Source organism: Cynocephalus volans, chromosome X, assembly GCF_027409185.1.
Source record: "Cynocephalus volans isolate mCynVol1 chromosome X, mCynVol1.pri, whole genome shotgun sequence".
Lineage (NCBI taxonomy): Eukaryota > Metazoa > Chordata > Mammalia > Dermoptera > Cynocephalidae > Cynocephalus > Cynocephalus volans.
The window spans coordinates 31,243,262-31,266,259 of NC_084478.1; the positions used below are offsets into that span (position 1 = coordinate 31,243,262).

Here is a 22,998-nt window from a genome sequence, read left to right on the forward strand (position 1 = left end):
AAACAAAATTTCCTGCTGATAGTTTCTGAGGCAGGGAAGTCCAAAGTCCAGGGAACATATCTGGTGGTGGTGACAGTGACCCCTCATATTGCAAGACGGTGGAAGCAGAGAGAGCAGAGATGAACCTCTTCATTCACTCTTCTTTTAAAGCCCTTTGAACCACACCCCTGACCACCATTTTTAGTCCATTCACTACGGCATGGTCCTGCAATCTAATCACCTCTTCAAGGCTCCACCTTTCAAGTACCATAATAGGATTTCCCACCTTCTTATCACTGTCACGGGGGTGGGGGAGGGTGTCAAAGTTTGGGGGACACTCAATCCAAGGCAAAACCAAGAAGGCACGACAGAGAGGACAACAAAAAGAGATTATATATTTGTTGTGCACTGTGCAATATAATGCTGCCCCCGTCAACTTTCCTATCTTTGTAATCTATATTCCTCAACTTGAGTTGTTTTTGTCCCCAGTTTGACATTTGACACTGTCTGGAGTCCGTTTTAGTTGTCCCTGTGAGGGAGCAGGATTGCTACTGGCATCTAGGGGGCAGAAGTCGGGATAACCGTCCTATAATGCATAGGACAGCACCCTATGACGATTGATCTTTCAGCCTGAAATGTATGGTGTTGAGGTCAAGACACTGGTTTTCTTTGACCAATAAAGTTCTTGTGTGAGCAAATTGTTTTTCAGAAACTCAAAGAAACACTGAGTTCTGCATCCAAATTTGAAGGGATTGAAAACAAGGCACTGAACATTCACTGGCACAGGAGTGAAAGTATGAGGATTCAGTTGCCCTCAGAGTTTTTCCTATAAGATTCTTAGCATAGTGACTCACATTCAGTAGGTATTCAACAAATGTTAGATCCCTTTCACCCTCCCTCTCCCATCGCCATTATATACTGCTTGTTCAGTATTCTGGGTGCTGCTCAGGCTATTTGCCCCGGTCTGGAATGCCCCTTTTCTTTCCTCTCTGCCAAGCCAAATCATAGTCATCATTCTGGGTCCAGTCAAAGTGCCACATTTTCCCTAAGTTCCTGTCTGCTCTCCTTCATTTCAAAACTTCTGTAGCTCTCCTTATCTAACAATAATGTTGACATTTGTTCTATACTAGTTTGCATCCTGACAGAGACAACTTTGAAAAATTCAAATGAATTAAGAGAAATTGCACTATTAGGTATTTAAATACATTACAAAAAGTACAATACTTAAAACATTTTTATCACATGTGATTGACAAACTGTGAGATAGAACTGTCCAGAGATAAATCTGCATAAGAATAAGGTATGCAATAAAGGTGAAATTTTAAATCACAGAAGAAAGTAAAGTCTATTCTAAACCAAATAAATAAAATAAATGAAAATAATGTGATACATACCAGAACAATTGATTAACAAAAATCTACTATTAAAAAGTATTCCACACTAGATCCTTGCTCTTTATAAAACAGAAAAGAACTTGAAGCTTATGTAGGAAAATAATTGGTGATATCTAAGTGGAAAATAGTTTTTAAACATAAAAGCAACCACAGAAAATTAAAGGTTAATATTAATAGGTTTGACAGCATAAAAATGAAAACCTTCTCAATGGCAAATGTACCATCAAAGACACAGGAAACACCAGAAAAATAATTTTAAATACATAACATAATCACAGTTATTTATATTTAACATAGAGAGCTTTTTACAAAGAAAAAAGATGAATCCCCGAACAGAAATATGGACAGAAATGAAGGAGGCAGTTCACCAGACAAGTGAACAGTAATCATGTTAAAAATTGTTTGACTTCTTTATAGTCAAAGGAAGAAAAATTAAACCAATGACTTAAGTTTTTCTCTAGAAAATTAGGGTAAGATTAGAAAATGGACAAAACCGGACTAATACAAATGGTCATTGCTCTTCAATTCCTGATCCTTTTGGGTGGAAATACAAATGTACACTTGTCCTTGCTTTTATTACTCACTGGGCTTTGCTCCCTAAATCTTCTGAACCAAGCTTTATGTACATTCAAGGTCTGAAGACGCATCCAACCTACAATAATCCTTATCGTGGCTTTCAAGGACTGTTTGAATAACTTTTATCTGGTCTCTCTGCCTCCAGTTTTACCCTCCTCCTCTACACTGATATATTTCTAAGCAGTACATATGATCATGTCTCTCTGATGACTGAAAATCACTGGTGACTCTTCATCACCAGCTCCTCAACATGGCACCAAAGGCCTTCCATGATGGGCTCCTTACCCTCTTTCATATCTCATCTCTCATTTTTCATTTTCCCTTTAAACTCTAGCAGGGCTAAACACCGTGCCTTTTCATATCTCTGTGCCTTTGAATATATTGACCCTCCTCTCTAGAATGCCTGTCCCTAACTTATCTGCCTGAGAATCTTAGGCATTCATAAGGTGCATCCACAGAGATATCAGTGTTCCCGTATTGGTAACATCCACTTTTCAGTCTACCTGCTAGACTTAATGATCTTTTCTTCTGAAACCTCAAAGTTCAAATCTGTTCTAGTTCTCTACTTCTCTTTGGCAGGATGCAAGAAATGCATGAGGCTCTCCCTTCTGACATTAGAAGCAGCACTTGTCAGCTATGGGTATGAGCTCAACAATTTGGGGGACCGCCCTCAATCTTCAAAGGACACTAGTCAATTTCTCTCAAGAATAGCCTCACCCTACTTTCCTTTGGTGACAGTACCCACAGTCATAATCTAAGTTGTTTCCAGCTGTGAGAATATAGTTTTACACAATTTTCTTAAATATCAACTAGGACCGAGACTTCCCTGTAGACACACAACTTAAAAGAAAAGTAATACAGCAATATAAAAAAGTGCAGCATTATAAAAAAGTAACTAGCATCATAGGAGTAATATAGCATATAAAAACTTTAAAGCATAAAAACTAGGGAGAAGAAAATTATTAAAATGGCAACTGTTGATATATTGTTATTTCAACTCCCCTGTTGTTGGATATATTAATATTTCAAATATTTCTTTATAAACAACATAGAAACAAACATCTTTATGTACAAATAGTTATTTTCTCTTAATTTCTGATTGTATCTTTTTGTATGGGTTCCTTCCCAGTAATGGAACTACTAAGTCAAAGGATATGAGTTCTTTTAAGCCTCTTAACATATGCTCTAAAATTCACCATCCTTCCCAACAATGCACTAGATTTCCGTTTAACTGAATCCTCACCAGTTTTGGAATTATTATTTTTTGAAAAAGATTTGATAATTTGAACATTCAAAAATAAAATCTTGCTTTAATTTTTAATTCAATAAAGTTGAGTATTTCCATATTTTTATGGAGTAGGAGATGGATTGGACCTTGAATGACAAGAAAGATTTAGGTGGCTTTAGAAAAGATTTAGGTGGACATTGTAGGTGAGAGGAATTGCATTAAAATATGCTTTTATATCCAGATTAATTATTTTCCTCAAGAAGATTGTTTGGTATTCTTCATGATATTTTTCAGAGATGGAAGAATTGCTATATGCTTTCTAATTTACATTTCAAATATACCATAAACACGATCTTATAACAGTTAATTTTCTTCATCCTCCCTCTCTACTTAAAATATTCCTGTTCAATTTTATTCCTTGTGTACTGAATGAGGTGGCTCACATTTATGGCATCTGATGGATTCTACGTAGCCTAATTATGAAAGAGAATGAAATTTAAATTTGTATAAGTTGGTGCCAATGAAACTCCGTAAATGAATGTTTGCTGAAGTTTCTGTTGCTTGACTTCATTGCTTTTCAATTTTTTCTTTCTCACAAAAATAGCTCTGTATCTACTTACGGTGAAGTTACCACACAGGGTGTGATGATAAAATAAATATTTGGCTCTCTTTGTTACTACTACCTTTGAGACTCCAGGGAAATACTCAGTCTTGCCCCAGAAATTACACGAACATGCCTGCTGAGCCACTTGCCATATTATCTCTCTATCCCCAGACTTGCAAACTTTAATTTTTAAGGTCTCTTGGGAAGTGGTTCATTTATTCTAAATCTGAGCCACCAGTATCAGCCAGCTGTTTCTTTACCTAAGGTGTCTTTCTTCCTTATTTCAGTTTAATAGCTTGATTTGATTAGAAAACAGATCTTTTTGGTTTGAGGTATTCATGTCAGGAGACTCTCTAGGACCTACACGCAGCATCTGCCTCGTTGTCTCCTGGGGAGATGGCCATCTTCTTCTTCTTTCTATTGGTCATTGGGCCAATGTACTAATGAAAATACTGGGACACTGGAAGGTTCAGAATTTATAGACCGGGGACGTGACTTTACACACAGTGCCTGTCCATCTGTCGTACACAATGTTTACATCCCTACAAAACATGTTTTTCTATACCAGTTTCTTCATTTTCTGTTATATTCTGCCTACCTAATAATACATGCATTTTGAATTACTGTTTTGGCTAAATACTCCTGTCTCCCCCTCCCCCACTCCCACCAAGTACAAAACAACGTGTTCAATTTCATAGGCCAACAGTTTCCACATAGTGTTGGAAAAAGGGTTTGTCCAACCAAAGAGCTCTAAGCTGTTTAGTGTGCCACGGCAAGTTAATCGAACTATTCTGGACCTTGGTTTTCTCATCAGCAAGACAGAAGTTTGGAATAGATAATCTTTAATGTCAAGGCGTGGTAGGGCATGCAGTTCACCCCTTACTTTACCAGTGAGACAACTGACGAGCAGCCTTCTGCAGACCTAGGATGTGCACTCAAGCCTCTTGTGTTCAGGTCCAGGGTTTCAAGACTCATTTCTAATACTTCATTCTGACAGACTTTGAGTGACTCTGATTCATTTCACTTAATGAGGTAGTAAAGGAGAGATGGTGAGGCAATGAGGTGAGCAGTAGGGAAGAACTTTCCAGGCAGAGAAATTATCATAAAGAAAGGCCTAAAAGGAACACAGATGTTGGCTTATTTGCAGAACTAAAAGTAAGGCAACGTGACTTTAGTATAGCGAGTGAGGGGGATACAGTAGGAGACGGGCTGCAGAGGTGGCCAGGGGTGGTGTCATCTATGACCTTTTGGTAATGTTAATGCATTTGGATCCTTTTCAAAGTGAGATGAGAAGCCATTGAAAGGTTCCAAATAGGAAAGTGTCATGATGTGGTATTTACTTCATCTAAGCTCTGTCATGGTTTATGTCCAATATTTTGTCTTTAGTGCATGTCACATCATCTGTATCATAGTAGACCCTCAAAAAATCTGAGGAATGAATAAGCCAATAAATGTATAAAACAATCAGTGTATGAGGGGTCTTCACTAAGTTCATGGAAAGATACGTATTGCCTTGGGTTGTATGTCCCCCCAAACCTTGACTCCCATGCACCCACTCCTGTGACAGTGTTAAGAGGGTGGGAAAATCCTATTATGGTAATTGAATGGTGGAACCCCAAAGATATGATTAGTTTGTAGGACCCTGCAGTAGTGAATCAATTAAAAGTGGTTGGCAGGGGTGTGGTTCTGAATGCAGGTGTGGCAGGGGGTATAGTACACCACCTTGGTTCTTGTTCTGGAATCTGTGGCCATAGACTGAGCCCTTGGTGCTGCACGGGTCTCGACTCACCTCCGTGCCTGTTGGGCCTATGCAACCTTCCCTCCAGGACCTCAGACTCTGCCCCGGTGTCACGCAGGTCTCTGCTCACTTTGGTGGCTGCTGTGGCAGCTTCCTTCCTGGACCGAAGACTGAGGCCTGGTGCCACACAGGTCTTCGCTCCTTAAACATTCTTTAAGAACGTGATTTCTACTATTCCCAGTCAGGAATAGATATGCTTCAATTTATTTAACTAGTGCCCGATCATTGGACTTCTGTAAACCTTTTATATAAATATTGGTATATTAGTGATTATCTAATCAGGGTAAGTGTCTAGAAGTAATATTAGTGGGTCAAAGTCTATTAAACATATACATATTTTGAACATAATCTCAACTATCTCACCAAGGAACATAATTATACCATATTGTAACTTATCGGCATTTATTTCCCTGCATCTTTTATAACATTAGGTATTTTCAGGGTTTTATTTCCATTCACTACGGCATGGTCCTACAATCCAAACACCCCTTCAAGTCTCCACCTTTCAGTTACCATAACAGGATTTCCCACCCTCTTAACAGTCACAATGGGGGCCAAGTTTCTAATACATAAAATTTAGGGGACACAGTTCAAGCCTCAGTGAGTTTTGGGGGGGACATAATTCAATCCACTGCACCATGGCAATAAAAAGTTTGTTAATTTGTAAACATCTGATATCTTCCTATGTTTAGCTACTGAAATCTGTGGTGCTTATAACATATGTCCACAAATTCTTTGATCCTTCTTCAAAAAAGATGGAGTCTAATTCTCCTCCTCACACATTTGGCCAGTGTCGGTAATTCTCTTGTAACAGACAAAATGCAGCAGAAGTGACGACTGCCCAGGCTAGAACGTATAAGGCAATACAGCATCTAACTCACTCTCTCTGGAAGCCAGCCACCACACTGTAGAAAGCCCGGGCTAAATCAAGAGATCACTTGTTCCAGCCACATGTTCTAATCATAGCCCAACTGAGGTTGCAGTAGACATTCAGCACCAACCTGAAAGCATGTGAGTGAAGAAACTTTTGAGAGGACTCCAACCCCAGCCACTACAACTGCTCAGCCAGATGAGAAGGGCCCAGCTGAACTCAGTCAATTCATAGAACTGTGAAAGACAGTAACATTTAAAAATAATAATAAAATGTTGTTGTTTTAGGCCGCAGAGCTTTGGGTTGATTTTTTTTTTTTTATGCAGCAAAAAACCAGGGTATATCCCATATCTGTTTTCTTTTAAAATAACAAGGGCCTATGTAGTTGTTTTTAGGGACAGGATAGAATGTAGGGAATTAAGCAGTATGGGCTTCAGCCTTAAGGGGAAAAGAATTCTAGGAAATGTGAGTAGAATGGCAGCAGGGGCTTCTAAGAGCTCTTAACACTAGAAATGCTAAAACCTTAGCAACAAAAAGGCACAAAGCACATGCTTATCAATTTTCTGGTAATGAAAAGTAGAAATAACTAACTCCTTAATGGTTAACTTATTATAATTCAATAGCAGTTTGATATTGGTTTAATAAAACAGACATATTGTGGAAAATACTCCTGGTACAGAATAGCTAAAAAGGCTAGAATATATAGTTCCAATAAAGAGAGAGACACTGAGACAGAGACAGAAGCAGAGAGACAGATGAAAGAAAATGAAGTTCTCAGTGACCAAAAAGAAGCAAAAGCATGTGCCCAGAGCGACAACAAACTGCTAATGCTGGCAGCTGCCCTGAGGTTATCTGCAGATCACCGGTGGCTTAGAGATTTGGATTTTTGAGGGACAATGATTGGGCCTAAGCAAAGAGGAAAGTTGGATAGGAGATTCCTTTATAATGCCTACTTCCTCAGGAGCTGTACTCACTGTGAATAAGGGGAAAAAATACCCCAGCTGACAGAGTTACGAGGAAGACACTTGCCTTTCTTAGCCTTGTCTTTGTTGGTGAGAGTGGCAATGTCTCTCCTGAGAATGTATAACTGCAAGCTGGTATACTCAGACAAAATTAGATCTAGAAATCACAAAACTTCCGAGAACTCAACAAACACATGTGGAGTTTTACCTTAAGAGGTCCGGAAATCTCACAGAAGCAAACACAATTGCTTTCTGGAGGAAAGCACATTAAACGCAGGTTTCAAAGAATTCTCACAGACACATTTTCTACAAATATTACTCACCAAAAAAGAAAGGGAGGAAGAAAGGAAGGGAGAGAGGGAGGAAATCACAAAACACAATGAAATAGGCTATTCATTGTGCAGCACTTCATACCATCTTGGCTATACATGATTCTAGTGCAAGCTGCCACTGTGGTAACCAGCTCTGCATAGATTCCAATCAGTTGAAGTCTATGCTCCTGAAGGTAGAAGCAACATGACAGCGCCTCATTTCATAGTTGGGCATTGCACCTCTTGCTTCCCTCCTGAGGCTCCCTGCTAACATCACCTAACAACCCACTGGTCACAGCTTAGTGGTGTGAGAGCTAACGCCTTGTGGGTCAAACTGAGACCAATGGGAAGGGGAAGGCAGACAGTGCACTGTTCTCCTTTATCCCACCAGTGGCTGTATGCAGTTGATTTGGCTCATGGGAAACAGTCCCTCAGGACAGACACACACAGAGAGTATGCAAGCAACAGAAATTCAATGAAGAAACTCTAAAGGATGCACATCATGAAGGAAGATGATCACAGAAAGCAGGTCTGAGATGCAAAAAGGAATGGTGAGCCAAGATTATGGTAAACTATGGGTAATTTATCAGTATACAGTGTAGTTGATTTTCATGTCCCTTTACCAGTTCCTCCTTTTCCTCACTCCCTCTCCCTCCCCCCAATCAACATCACATCTGTTCACTTGCTTGACTGAATATTTTGTTGTTTATTGCTTAGCTCAAGACCAGTATATATATGGACTCACAGAACTATTTGAGTAGACCTAACAATTGTAATGTGATGGGGAAATGACTCAACCTCAGGACATGAAATTCCTACCAGGTTTTAAGGCCCAGAACTTGACTACTCCATAAGGGACCTGATCCCATCCTAGTAGACAAATCATTTTATCCAGTTGACATTTGAGTTCCTTAGTGAATAAACTCAATTTTCAGGATAGGCAACCCTGCCACTGACTTAGGGGGTCCTACATTCCACAACCAGATTCTGATCATTGGAAAGGGCCACACTTCTTTCTGTGTCCTTGCTGAGCTAGGGTGAAGCAGATGGATCTGCCACCTTGGGTGTTCCAGCCCTGGTGGTCATAGTGCAGGCTACCGAGAGCCTCCTTGTAGGGGTTTGTCAGCATTGGAATGAATGCGCAGAATGGACCTGTCCCAGAGCACAGTGGAGCTGAGGACAGTGGTGAAGTTGTGTCCTTTAGGGCCACAGAACAGTGCCTTTGCTCAACTCTGATGTTATGTTAGAAAGCTAATTTACAAGTTTATAGAATAATCCGGCATGTGCTTCTAGGCTTTTGAAAATGAAAATTAAAGTTTGGCAAAGTGATTTGTATAAATCGGAAATCAGTCATGTTCTAATGAGGTCCTATGAGTTGTTCTAAGTAATTTCTGATTTACTTTAAAAATTATTCACAGAAAATAAGGTCATCAGAGAGAGCACATCTGAAATGAGAAAACTTGACAGGGTGGAAGAGGAGAAAGTCTTTTCTCTCTTCCCTTTCCAAACCCTCCCTAACCATGGGTTACTTTTTTGAATGTCCTCTAGCACCAGCTAATGAGAGCAACGTAGAGTTCCACATGACCTGATGAGCAGGAGTTGAAAGCTCATGCAGCGTTCCAACCAGGTGTCACCTCAGACCCAGGCCATCAGTATTTCAAAAACAAAAACCTCCTCCTCAGGTGATTCCAATGGGCAGCCAAGTTTGAGAAGCAGAGCCCTACTGGAGCAGTGCTTCCCCAACTTGAATGTGCATGCCAGTCTCCCAGGACCTGGTTAAAATGCAGATTCTTAGTAAGTTTGGAGTAGAGCCTGAGAGTCTGCATTTCTTTTATTTTTAATTTTTTTAATATTTATTTTAAAAGGATTTCTTTAAAATTAAAGCATATTGATTGTACATATTTATGTTGTATAGAGTTATACTTTAATACGTGTATACAATGTGTGATGGTCAAATCAGGGTAGTTAGCATATTTATCATCACAAAAATTTATCATTTCTTTGTAATGAGAACATTTGAGCTCCTCTCTTCTAGCCATTTGAAAACATGCAGTAAATTATTGTTAATTATAGATGCCTAGCACTACTGTACATCACTAGAACTTATTTTTCCATCTAGCTGTAATTATGCCTTCATTAACCAACTTCTCCCTATCCTTCTTTCCCCTCCCCTTCCCGTGCTCTAGTGACCACAGTTCCACTCTCTAATTCTAAAAGTTCAACTTATTTATTTTAGATCACCCATATGAGTGAGAGCATGCAGTATTTATCTTTGTGTCTGACTTATTTCACTTAACACAATGTCTTCCAGACATTGTCCATGTTGCTGTAAATAACATGATTTCATTCTTTTTTATGGCTATATTCCGCTGTGTATATATATCACGTTTTCCTTATCCATTCATCTGTTGATGGATACCTAGGTTGATTCCATGTCTTGGCTATTGTAAATAGAGCTGCAATAAACATGGGGGTGCAGGTATCTCTTCGGTATGCTAATTTCCTTTCCTTTGGATAAATACCCAGCAGTTGGATTGCTGGATCATATGGTAGTTCTATTTTTAGTTTTTTGAGGACCCTCCATACTGTTTTCCATAATGGCTGTACTAATTTACATTCCTACCAACAGTGTAGAAGAGTTCCCCTTTCCCTGCATCCTCGCCAGCATTTGTTATTTTTTTTCTTATTGATAACAGCCAGTCTAATTGGGGTGAGATGATATCTCAATGTGGTTTTGATTTGCATTTCTCTGATGATTAGTGATGCTGAGCAGTTTTTCACATACCCGTTGGACGTATGTATGTCTTCTTTTGAGAAATATCTATTGAGCTCCTTTGCCTATTTTTTAATTAGGTTGTTATAATTTTTGTTGTTGTTTTAGTTCCTTGTACATTCTGTGTATTAATCCTTTGTTAGATTAATAGTTTGCAAATATTTTCTCCCATTCTGCAGGTTTTCTCCTCAGAGAGCCCACATTTCTAATAAGCTCTCAAGCGAGGCTGCTGGACTGTGGGACACACTATGAGTAGCAAGAGTGTAGAGCAGGGGTCAGCAAACTTTTCATGTACAGGGCCAGATAGTAAATATTTTGGGTTTGGCAAGACCACGTGGTCTTTGTTGCAGCTATTCAAATCTGTTATGTAGCATGAAAGCAGCCATAGATAATATGTGAACGAATGGGCATGGCTGTGTTCCAATAAAACTTTATTTACAAAACCAGGTAGCAGCCAGAATTTGGCACGCAGGCTTGCTGACCTGGTCTAGAGCTATCCTTGTCTCAAGTTTTCGATCAAAAACTTGCTTCTTCCCTATCTTGTTAGGCTGAGTCTAGGGTAAAAATTGAGTGGTTTTGTAAGAGGTTACTCAATGGCTTTGTTGAATGAATGATGAATAATTGATGATGACATTTAGGCTGCTGTTTACAAACAGCCGGTGTTGTCCCTTGGCTGTGGCTCACTGCTTTGTCTAGAGTATAGGTGGCCTTTCTGATTTCCTTCCCTAGACTACCTTTTCAGAGGTGGATCAAAACAAAGCTAGGGTTTGTTCCAAAATGTGGCCCATGGGCATCTCAGAATAAATAACCAGATCTGAACTCTGGAGGCAGAGGGTGGCTTTGGGTTGCATTTCCCTGATCTGTTTTCTGCTGCTTACCTCTGGAGTTTAGTCTGAGGGGATGGAGGCTGGTATTCTGGCTCTCTCAGAGGTAGAGGGCATCAAGGCACCTGGACACATGCAATTCATATTGCAATATGTCATGCCCTAGACATGGTTATTTTGGTAGCAGAGAGTTAAATGTTGCTGATAATATATTCTTATAAGTAGATAACACAGGGCCAAGTTGTTGGAGTTTCAGGGGACCCAAATTTGGATCCCAAAACTCCCTGCTCGGAAGGCCCATGTTCCATCTAGTGGACTTCTGGGGTAAGGCCCAAGGTTCCTGGTCTGTTGCTTTGTGGTAAGTTTCTGCATTTGAAACCCAAAGCCAGTTGGGCCTGAGCTTCAGCAACATTTTGAGTTGAATTGGTTCAAAATGAAAACTGATTCTCATTTGTCTTTATGATAGTGTTAGGATTCCAAAGGGAGAGGTATTATTCCTCTTTTGAAATGGGAGAATGAGGGCCAAGAATCCTTGGGACGGGGATGCTCATGCTAGACTCCATTTGTCAGGTTGGTTTTGGCCAGTGGATCTCCTAAACAAGGTTGACAACCCTCTCTACCTGGGTCCCCATTCCCTCAAATACCACCTTCCCTCTGCTGGTGGAATCTAGTTTACCTCAGTGCCTTGACTGGTCTACAAAATAAATGTTCTGATATTTCCAGAATGGAAATAGCCTGCCCTCTCGTTCCTTTATTATTCTTGTACTTTCTTTCCTTTCCTTTTCTGTTTTGACTCCCCCTCTTGGCCAAGTCCACTCCTGCTACACACAACACAGATGAATTTCACAGATGTACTGTTGAGTGAAAGAAGCCAAATACAAAAGAATACATGCCTTCTTTTTTTCTTTTTGAAATTCAAGAACAGTAATCTATGGAGATAGAGGTCAGAATAGTGGTTATCCTGGGGGGGCGGGGAGTAGAGGAATTATTGACTGGGTAGGTGCTGAAGGGAGCCTTCTCGGTGATATAAATGTTTTAACTCTTGTCTCAAAGATACTAACTCAGGTGTGTGTGTGTTTAAAAAAATCTTTGATTTGTACACTTAATATTTGTATACTTTGTGTATGCTATAACTCAATAAAAATTTTAAAAGATGTTTCCTGGTATGCAGTCTTGTGTGGCCTTTAGTAGTCATTCAGTAAAAGGTCAAATATTGAAAGGATGTTTTGATGAAAAAAAATAGTCATTCTTAATCACCATGTAACAAAGGCCAAATTTTAAGGAAGATGTAACATACATTTTGAAAAACACAGTGGACACAGTTCCTGATTTATAGTTAGAGTTCACGCTGTTATTCACAACACTACTTGAATCTTCACCTAGCTATTTCAGGAAGTATAAGAAATGGAGATGGCAGGACTTGTTATTTGGGATAGTTTGTGCAGGCGGCATGGCAGGGAATGCAGGAGAGAGAGAGATACAGTCCTGTCAGATTGGGGGGAAACCTCATTTTTTCATTGAGTCTCTGTTGCCTCCTCCCTGCTCTTTCCCTACCTTCTCTTTGTCCTTTTATCAATTCTACTTTGAAATGAAATCTGCAGCTCTAATAGACTCTACTGACACTCGTGCGGTAATTCTTCCAGATGGTATTTGAATCTCGGGTGTTCTATGAAAAATGAAAAGACCAAACACATGCACAAATAAATGAAGGTTGAATTAATCTTTATAATTAAATGGAATATTGCCCTGCTATGACTGATTTTAGCTTTCAAACTGGATTTCATGCTAATTTTTCAGTGATCTGTAATTGTATTAACATGGCTTTTTAGATGCCTGACAGTACTTAAAAATAGATTTTGCCAAGTTACTGAGAGAAAAGTAATTAGAACTCTTAGGTATATTCGTACATCTGAGCTCTTGAGGTACATTCATATCATGACTTACAGTTGCAAATCATTTTTCAATTGTTTATTAATTATTTGCCCCTAATCATCCTGGGATTTAGGTGGCATTGGTCAGAAATTGCAAGTGCCTGCAGCACATTCGAAATTTGGTAGTTGGGAAGATGGTGGTATTTTCTCCATAAAGTGCTCCTAATACCATAATAGTGGTGACTACTAATGAAATCACTAAAGTATATTAAAGGAGTGGATGAGTCCACTTTTCATGACTGGATGATACAGTGTCAGGATTTCTCAGAAGTGGATCCAGAAGCCTTGGTGAGTGTATTAGTCCATTTGTGTTGCTATAACAGAAATACCTGAGACTGGGTTACTAAAGAACGAGGTTTATTGCTTGCAGTTTGTGAGGCTGGGAAGTCCAAAGTCCATCTGATGGTGGCGACAGTGACCCATGGGTCTCACATTGCAACGTGGTGGAAGCAGAGAGAGCAGAGAGAGCAAGAGGAGAGAAAGACAGATTCTCCTCTTCTTTGAAAGCCCTCAGAACCACTCCCCTGACCACCATTTTTAATTCATTCACTACTGCACGGTCCTATAATCCAATCACCTCTTCAAGGCTCCATCTTTCAATTACTGTAGTAGGATTTTCCACCCTCTTAACAATCACAGTGGGGGTTAAGCTTCTAAATACATAAAACTTGGGGGACAAAATTCAAGCTTCAGTGAGTTTGTGGGGAACATAATTCAATCCACTACAGCAAGTACCACAGTTTAGTGCGGAGGGCATCACAAGCTTGAACATGCAAGTTATTACACCCTCAGGGGACATTTAGCAATGTCTGGGGATATTTTTGGTTATAACTGTGGGTGGTGGTACTGGTATTTAGTGGGTAGAGGACAGGGCTGCTGCTAAACATGCTACAGTGTACAGGACAGTCTCCCACAAATAAGAATGATTTGGCCCCAAACGTCAGTAGTACCAAGGTTGAGAAACCCATAAAGCCTTATGGTAAGGTTTGTTATAATGCTGATTCCTGGGTTCCAAGCCAGAGACATTCTGACTCAGAAGGTCTAGGGTGGTCCCTCGAATTTGTAATTTTAACAAGCTCTCAGTCACACCGATGCTGCTAGTTCAGAGACCAAGCTTTGAGAAGTCCTAAGCTAGAGGATGCCAGTGTCAAAGGAACAAGCAATCTGTATGGGCATTGGCCCTATGACGTCTTCTTCTTTTAGAAAAACTATATGACAATTCGCACTTGCCTAATTTAATAATTCACCACAGTTATCTCAGTTGATCTCTCCTCCTACCGTATGTGAAAGGTTGTTAAGAAGTTTTGTAGGCAGTATGGAATTATTCATATCAGAGCTAAACCTTAATGGAAAGAATGACGATGATCCCCACTTAGCTGTTGATGAGAGAAAGGGATGTGTTTATTTAAGTTAATCTCCAATTTGCCTCCTGTTTAAATAAGTAATTTAACAATTGGAGAAGGATTAAGTAGCTGATTAAATTTCCCTGAGAAATGTTAAGCATTAGGGCTTAGGTATTGCAGGTGCATTTCTAAGCTCTTTGAATCTTTACATTTGAAAACGATTTTTAATAATTTGTGTATGTTTTTTCCTTTCCCCCCAAAAGCACATTGATTTTTCCATGGTACTTATTCCTGTTTTTTGTTAATATTTGTATATTGGCTTTTTAAAAAAATTGAAACATAGTTGATTGTATTTATCTGTGGGCTACAGTGTTGAATATCAATACCTGTGTGCAATATGTGATGCTCAAGTCAGGCTAGTTACTATATTTATCATTACACAATGTATTCATTTTTTTCTGTGGCCCTTTACCAATTTCTCGCTAATCCCTACTCCCCTACTCCCCGTTTCCCTCCTCTGGTGGCCTCAATGTATATTGGCTCTGTTTTAAAACTTAGATATTTACCATAACAAAACATGAATAATAATTATAGTTAATTATATAAGTATTTAAATTATTATTTAATCACATGTTTATATATTGATGAAACTTTCTAAAAAAAATTAACGTTTGTACCTTATTTCTTCCTTTCTATCTTTACTAGTAGTTTTGAAAAATTTGGGAACGTCTTATGTAGAAGAGGGGTTGGCAAACCTGTCTGTAAAGAGCCAAATAGTAAACATTTCAGGCTTTGTGTGGGCTATGTGGTCTTCGTTGCAATTATTCAACTCTGCTGTTGAAGCGTGAACCACATAGCCCACACAAAGACCAAGGTGGCCATAGAAAATACATAAATAAGCATGACTGTTGTCAGGGAGGGAAACCTCCTCTACCCTCTTAAGTTTAGTGTGTGGGGGCCTGCGAATTAAACTGACAAAAGACAGATTAGCAAGAGAAAGACAAAGTTTATTCACTAATGCATTCAAAAGCTTGCAGAAAATGTAGCCCAGAGAAGTGGTTGGAATTTGGGGCTTATATGCCATCTTAAAAAGAGGAGGGGAAGGACTTCAAGGGACAACAAATGGTGGGAAATAACAGAAATATATGGGGGAACCTAATGCAAGGGAAGGTTTGTTTTAGTAAGGCCTGTTTATGCAAGCTTTTAACCTGGTGCCAACTTCTCATTTTGGGTGACAGGAGTCACTCTTTCCCCTGGTACAGGAAGCCTCCCTTGAAGGGAGATTTATGACAATTGAATTATTTTGGAAGGCTCTGCTTTTAGGCAGATAACAGGAGTAAGGAGATAACCTCTTCCTGCTTCTGTTGATTCTCAGATGCCTTCAGCTCAAAATAATCCTTTACCACAGTAGCATGTTCTGGAACAATACCACTTTGTTTACAAAAATAGGTGGCAGACTGGTTTGGGCCTGTAGACTGAGGTTTGCTGACCCCTGATATAGAGCCCTGTGTGTGAGACAGAGAAAAATATAATTTACTTTGGCTCATATAGAAGCCCAGCTGTGACAGGATTGTTTCGGCTTTTAGGCTTTTATCATCTGGGCTATGTTTAGACAAATGGGTTTAGCTAATTGAGGCTTAGGATATTCATTTGAGCAGGTCTAGTAGCTGTTCTATTTGCAAAATCTTTGCTAGCAGTTTACTACATGTACTTGATAAAAATAAAAAGCATTGATTAAAAAAATTATATGATTTGGCCACTTTCCCATTCAATTTTAAAGGAAATAAATGAGAGTTGCCTCTATTTTTAAGGTAATACTGCTCCTACTCTCAGGGAGATGGATGTGTTGTTTTATGGATTAATCGTAGGGTGGTTTGGGGTTCTGAATTCTATTGCTACTACCTGCTGCATCTACTTACTAAGAAAACTCAAATGTTGGTGCTTTGCTTTAACTCTGTTGCAGGTACAGGGCTCACCCAAGTGCAAGGATCATCACAAAGACACCAGGGAAATGTTTAGTGCCAGTATGGCTAAATTACGATTTACCTGTGCCTGAGGAGTAGTTTCCTTTTGCAGACTGGATGGTGCTGGTTTATAATTTGGAACATGCCTTCAAAAAATGTTCACATCGGAGAATGATAAGGATCGTCTGCGGTACAGTGGCATTACTCATGCAGGGTTGAGGATGAATGACCTGAAATCCGAGCATTCCTGTCTTCCAGTTCTTGTAAAATGAGAACTGTGATTTGCACTTATAAAGCCCTGTGATTCATGGGAGTGCTTATCTATCCTTCACCCTCGCATGATGCATCAGCTTGTGGACCACACCCAAAAGCAATTTGCAGAATTAAAGTTTTTGAAGACTAATAATAAATCAGTGCCATTCTTATCAAAAGGATAAAATTTGATTCGGCAGATAACTGCATTGTTATTATTTGTGGGATCCTGATAGTCCCAAAGGATATTAAAGACTGTTCTCCAGGCTAATCTTCATCAATTCCATTAACTTTGCTTGGGGCACTATCTTCAGCCAAGGCATCTATAAGAGTCAGTCATTTCCTTGGCATTATGGAAACTGCCATTGTTTTGAAGGATAGTGTAATTCGGGTACAGTCTCCTGAACTTCCGGGTGCTTAAAGCTCAGAATTTTGATTGATGTTTAATAATTATTACAGAACTCATCAGAGAAAATGAGGTCTTGGCGTGGATAAGCTTGACTGAAGCTTTCAAAACCATTGCAAACTTAAGAAAGTTGCCTTATAAATTATAAAAGGACAGTGATCAGTTCCATTTTTCTTTTTTTTTTCCCCCCATTCTTATGTTGGTTAAATTAATAAAAAAGAAAAATACATGCTGAGACTTAACCATGTAGACTAAACACAAAGCTGTTTAATTAAGTGATTAAAGTGATCCCTTTGATGTAATATGTGCAAGACATTTGAGAATTTACCTGAGTCTTCTAAATAGCCAAGTCAGTGGGGATTAAAATAAATGAGCTTTCCATCTTGCTTTCTGTAGATCAGCTTAATACTAAGTGGCTTTGAAAATTCAGGAGTAAAGCAGTCAGCCTAACCAATCTTTAAATCAGTTTGGTCATCTTTGTAGAAATTATGTCCTATTTTAGAGCTCACAGCCAAATAAAGCAGAATTCTATTTGGTTCTGTTCTTCCCACCAGCGTTATCAAGTTGTAGTATACCTTGCAAAAAATTTTGAGAAGGTGGGTGTGACTTGAGAGTTTAAATGATGTCACGTATTAAGTTTTCAATGTTCCTTATTTTTCTGAGTTCATTTGTGATAGGTATTGTATCTGTCTTAAAGTAATAATCTTCACTTTATGAAGTCTCTGTTGTCTCCACAGAAATTAACTGTGTTTTTTGAAGCTCAAGCCCTAGGACTTTAGGGCAAGGAAAAAACTCACAAGTAACTAAGATTTGCAGCATTTACATGGTAGTAATAGCAAAGAGCAAAACAAAAACAAAAAACAGCTAAGCTGTGCATGCACACGCATATACATGCACATGAACAACACTGTTGAGCATGGATCACTTTGGCAAACATTGTTAAGCACTTACTGTGTACTAGGACCTGTGCCATGAATTTAGGAAGCTCAACAAACAATATACCCTCATTGAATTATCTATGTAGGCCTAGTCAACTATGGCCCTTGGACCATATTTGGCATGCTGCCTGTTTTTGTATGGTCCACAAACTAAGAATGGATTTTACGTTTTTAAATAGTTTAAACAATAAAAAGCGTATATCATGATATTTGAAAGTTATATAAGATTCAGATTTCAGTATCTATAAATAAAGTTTTATTGGAACACAGCCACAGCCATTCATTTCTGTGTTGTCCCAGGTTTTCCCTGCTTTCCCAGGAACAATGGCAGAGTAGGTGTGACAGAGACCATATGGCCTGCAAAACCTAAAATATTTACTATCTGTTTTTTTACAGAAAAGGTTTGCTAACCCCTAATGTAGGTAATGCAACCTTCCTAATTCCTTTATTATCTGAATACACATTCTACAAATGGGGAAACTGAGAAACAGAGAAATTCAGAAAATTAAGGTACTGCTGATGCATTATATTAGTAATAATAGCAAATTGTCATAGAATGTTTTTCCTCAGCTTTTTTATGAAAATGCAGTGAGATCATGGGCCATATTATATACTTTTATGTTCCTTTAGTACTAAGAAGAGTCCTGAGCCTAGAGTGCATGCTCAATAAGTATTCATTGATTGATTGAAATAGCTTCTATTAAAAATATAGTTTTGTTGGTCATCAAGAATTAATTGCAATGGATTTTACACTTTTCTCCATTTTCCAGAAGGTTCTCCAGGTTCTCACAAAGTCTCTCTCTTTTCCCAATTTTTTTTTCCTGTGGTAAGATCAGTTAGTAGGGAAGTGTACCTTGATGTGAACAGCATTGAATGATGTTCTTGGTCATATATTAAACTACAACCTTTTATATTTTCTGATACTGTTGATGACGTTGATCAGAGTGGATTTATCAACTAAATTACTCATTCTATGAATCACTATTTATTGAGCATTTATCACTTGCTACATGCCTGGCATTGTGTTTCATGTGGGGACCACGATGGTGATTAAATGGAATAGGCCATTGGCTTAATTTGAATAGTATTGGAAAGAAGGTTCTCTTGGCTACAAAACCGTCCCTTACAATTGGATTTATCTCTTTGGCTAATGACCCCTCTTTTAAATGCAGATATTTCTCCAGGGTTAATACATTAGATTGCTATTAGTCACTCACATTTTATTATAAATTAGTTTGAGGCCCCAATGACAGCTAATGGATTAGCTGCCCTGAAAGAATAATAGTTTTGATGAACGAGGAGGGAAGGAGAAGATGAATCTGCAGCACAGTTTATTGCCAAGGAAAGGCCAATTTGGGTATTATGGGAGAGCACCTGGTATGAACACACAAGGTCTGCTAGGTATTAGGAGGAACAGATATAGGAAAGAGAAAGGGGGGAAGGCAGAAACCAAGATGGAGAATGCTGAAGACAAACATTATCTTTGATCTTTTCTACAGTTAGGTTTCATAGTGTTTCTTGTGTCCATTTTAAGAGGTGTGCAAACAGTGGCCCTCAAAAGAGTACTCCAGCTTTGTGAAGGTTGCGAATAGCTTGAGTTCTTCTGGCTCATGTGCAGAGTGTGGCTTTGCGAGGGAAATCCTCCATCATGCTCTAAGAAGCCACATGTGTTTCCCCATTGATCACAGGGTCACCTCACTGCTCTTTCTCTGTCACCACTTTTCTCTTGCCACAAGTGTGGCCCCTTGAAACTGGACCTATGACTAAAGACTGTGACATTATTTCACAGGAGACTTAAGGTATTGGGGTATAATCTGGCCTGGACTTGGAAGAAGTCATGTTTCTACTTTCTCTGTATAGTCTATAACTAACAGGTATTCATCATGTACTCTGGATCAAGGGATAAAAAAGTGTTTTACATACAATATCATTCTGAACTCTTGCAGACAACCAAATGAAGTAGGTACTAATTTTTTTCTCAAACTACATCTGATAAAAAGGAGAACATGTTAGGATTGCATTCAGGTAATTGAAAACATAACACATAATGCCTCAAACAAATAAGAGGTTTATTTTTCTCATGCCATGGTGGGGAAGGGAAGGCAGTCCAGTCCTGATATGGCAGGCTCCAGATGCCATCAGCTTTTCATTGTGCTATGTTTAGCATGTAGATTTCTTGTTCATGTTCATTGCCTTATGAGTACAAGATGGCTGCTCTCCCTCTGGTATTGTATCAGCATTCCAGAAAGGAAGATGAGGAATGCCTAAAGCAGTAGTTCCCAACTGGGGGTGATTTAGCCCCCAGGGAACATGTGGCAATATCTGGAGACATTTTTGGTTGTTACAGTTTGGTGGGTGGTTTGCTACTGGTATTTAGTGTGCAGAAGCCGAAGATGCTGCTAAACATCCTACAATGTATCGGACACCCCACAACAGGAATTATCTGGCCCAAAATGTCAATAGTGCTAAGGCTGAGAAACCATGGACTAAAGGCAGAAAGCACTTGCCAACCGAATCTGTCCTTTAAAATGGATTCTTGGAAGTGCAACAAGGACTTTTAGTTACATGTCATTGGCCAAAATCTTATCCCTTAGCAAACTCCGGCTGTAAAGGATGCTGGGTGAAGAAGCTATTTTTTTGTGGGGTCCATTGTCATTGTGAGCAGAAATGGGATCCTGATTGCAAGAAATGAAAGGAAGAATAGATATTGGATAGACAATAGGTAGTGTTTGCTTCAGGAAAGTTAATTTCTTTGCCCAAGGTCACAGAGGTAGTGAAGATGAGCAGCTGTTTGAGCCTCCTCCATTGAGAAGGATATTCAGTTGTTAAGTGCAGCTCCTCTCCAGATGTCTGTATGAATAAGCGATGGAAATGCACACACTGGTTATGAAAACCCTGGAGTTTTTGATCAGCCACGAACAGCCTAGAAAATATTTCTTACAGGATATAATATGCAATCTGTTAAATATTTATATCACTGTTCTCTCAGTATTTGCAGTGGGACTTGTGTTTCCTTCTTGTCCATGTAACCAGTGGGGTAATTGATTTCAGACCTGCCTCACTAATACTTGGCCCTTCAACAAACCATCAGGCCATTGGTGCTCCACTCTCCCATTCAGAAAAAGTTAAAAAGTGATGTGATCACTATTTGCCTTAGGCAAACATATACCCTCTTAGGTATATCAAGCAGGAAGACATTTAATACAGGGTAGTGGAGGCTTATACAACCATTCAGAGAGCTGGGGGAGTGAAGGGCAGAGGCTGCCATTGATTTCTGCTGCCTGCACACCAAAGGGGTCTTCTCAGGAGAATGCCCAGAAGTTGTTAGCAAAGCACTCTATCTGCTCTCTGCAGATACCTATGGCTACTAACAGTGAATAAATGGTGTCTCCTCTTCTATCTTTCAAATCACCCGAGTGCTTCTCATTGGCAATCTAACCCAGAGTCATACTCCATGGGATTTGGGGAGATACAGTTCTGAAGCTTCTCAGGGAAGAATGTAGAATGGGGGTGGGATGATGTGAAATTGACAACAGACTCTCTGGCAGAAGAAACATTTGAGTCTGAATAGAGGTATACATACACAGCACATTTTGGGCAGAGCACTCTATTCAGATGTTGGCAATGTTGCTACTAGTATTTTTACCTTATTCTAGCTATGTATCCTTGGGAGATAAATAGGGATTCTTTGTATCTCCATTCTGATACTCTTCAAGTCATGGTGATGCTAAATAAATAATAAAAAAAAAGGATTCAATGACCTGCACATACAGTGCAGAAAGTAATATATTCTGTAAGGCTCTGTAGTGCAGTGGGGGGTCCTAGAGTGTGCGGTTTGAAAAACAATGCATAATTCACCAGCATGCTCCTGAAAGACCAATGTTCAGAAAACAATTTTGGATGACTCAGCTTGCATCTTTCTTTCTTTCGGTGTCGGGGGGGGGGGGGGGGGGGAGGATGCTATCTGGAGGTCTTTATTTGTTATGCATATGACTTGTGGCAAGCTGATAAAATACAGTGAGAAATTAAATACAATGAGGGAAATAATAGAACAGTCTCAAGGCAAGGTAACCTATAGACATATGACATATTGTTTGGTGTTGAGGGGAGAGTTGTAACCTCTAGTTATCTGTTAACTGGGTCACATCAGGCTTTAGTGTGTGTAACTCACAGGGTTTTGAGGCGGAATTTGATACGTGCTATATTTGAATCTCTGGAACAGCAAAACCCATTATGACTGTGTCTTAAGGCACTTGTAAAATCCTTTCTGAGTCTTGAGTTGCAGGTTTCTGCTGATATTTAATATTTGACTTATCTCAAGGAAGATAAGGAAAATGTACTATCTTATTCTATTTCTTTAGTGAAAAAATTGAAAAGGACTAGAGGGAAAAAACTCATTACCAAGAGCAGTGTGCAAAGGTCACTGGTTTTGCTCTGCTGGAATAAATCCAATGTGTTTGGGCTTGCCTGGGTCTTAGGTTGGGTCATCTGGAGGCATATCTGGAGATTAGGATTCCTGTGCAAGTTATTTATTAAGCAAATACTCCCAAAAGAAACCAGCAAGGGAATGGGAAAAGCAAGACTTGGAGGGGTAAGAGGCAGGCGAGGGTGTGATTTCAGGGGGGCATCTCATAATTAGGCTGATCCTGTGGGTAATTCTTGAAGTCCAAATTATACCTCAGAGTTTGTCCTGAATTGAGGCAGAGGAGCTGGACTTTCATATTCCTGCTATAGTCAGTTATTAGCTAAAGGCTGCCTGGGTGGAGGTGGAGCTAGGGTGGGCAGAAGGCAAACTCCCAGCAACTAGCTGTTTTTGAGCACAGGCAAGGAGCTCCAGTAGCCCT

The 22,998-nt window shown here is 39.4% G+C and overlaps 1 protein-coding gene across 2 annotated transcripts in view; it reads left to right on the forward strand.

Moving 5' to 3' along the window:
• Nucleotides 1-22,998, forward strand: part of PHEX (phosphate regulating endopeptidase X-linked) — a 209,821-nt gene that overhangs the window by 114,837 nt on the left and 71,986 nt on the right. The window lies entirely within an intron of this gene.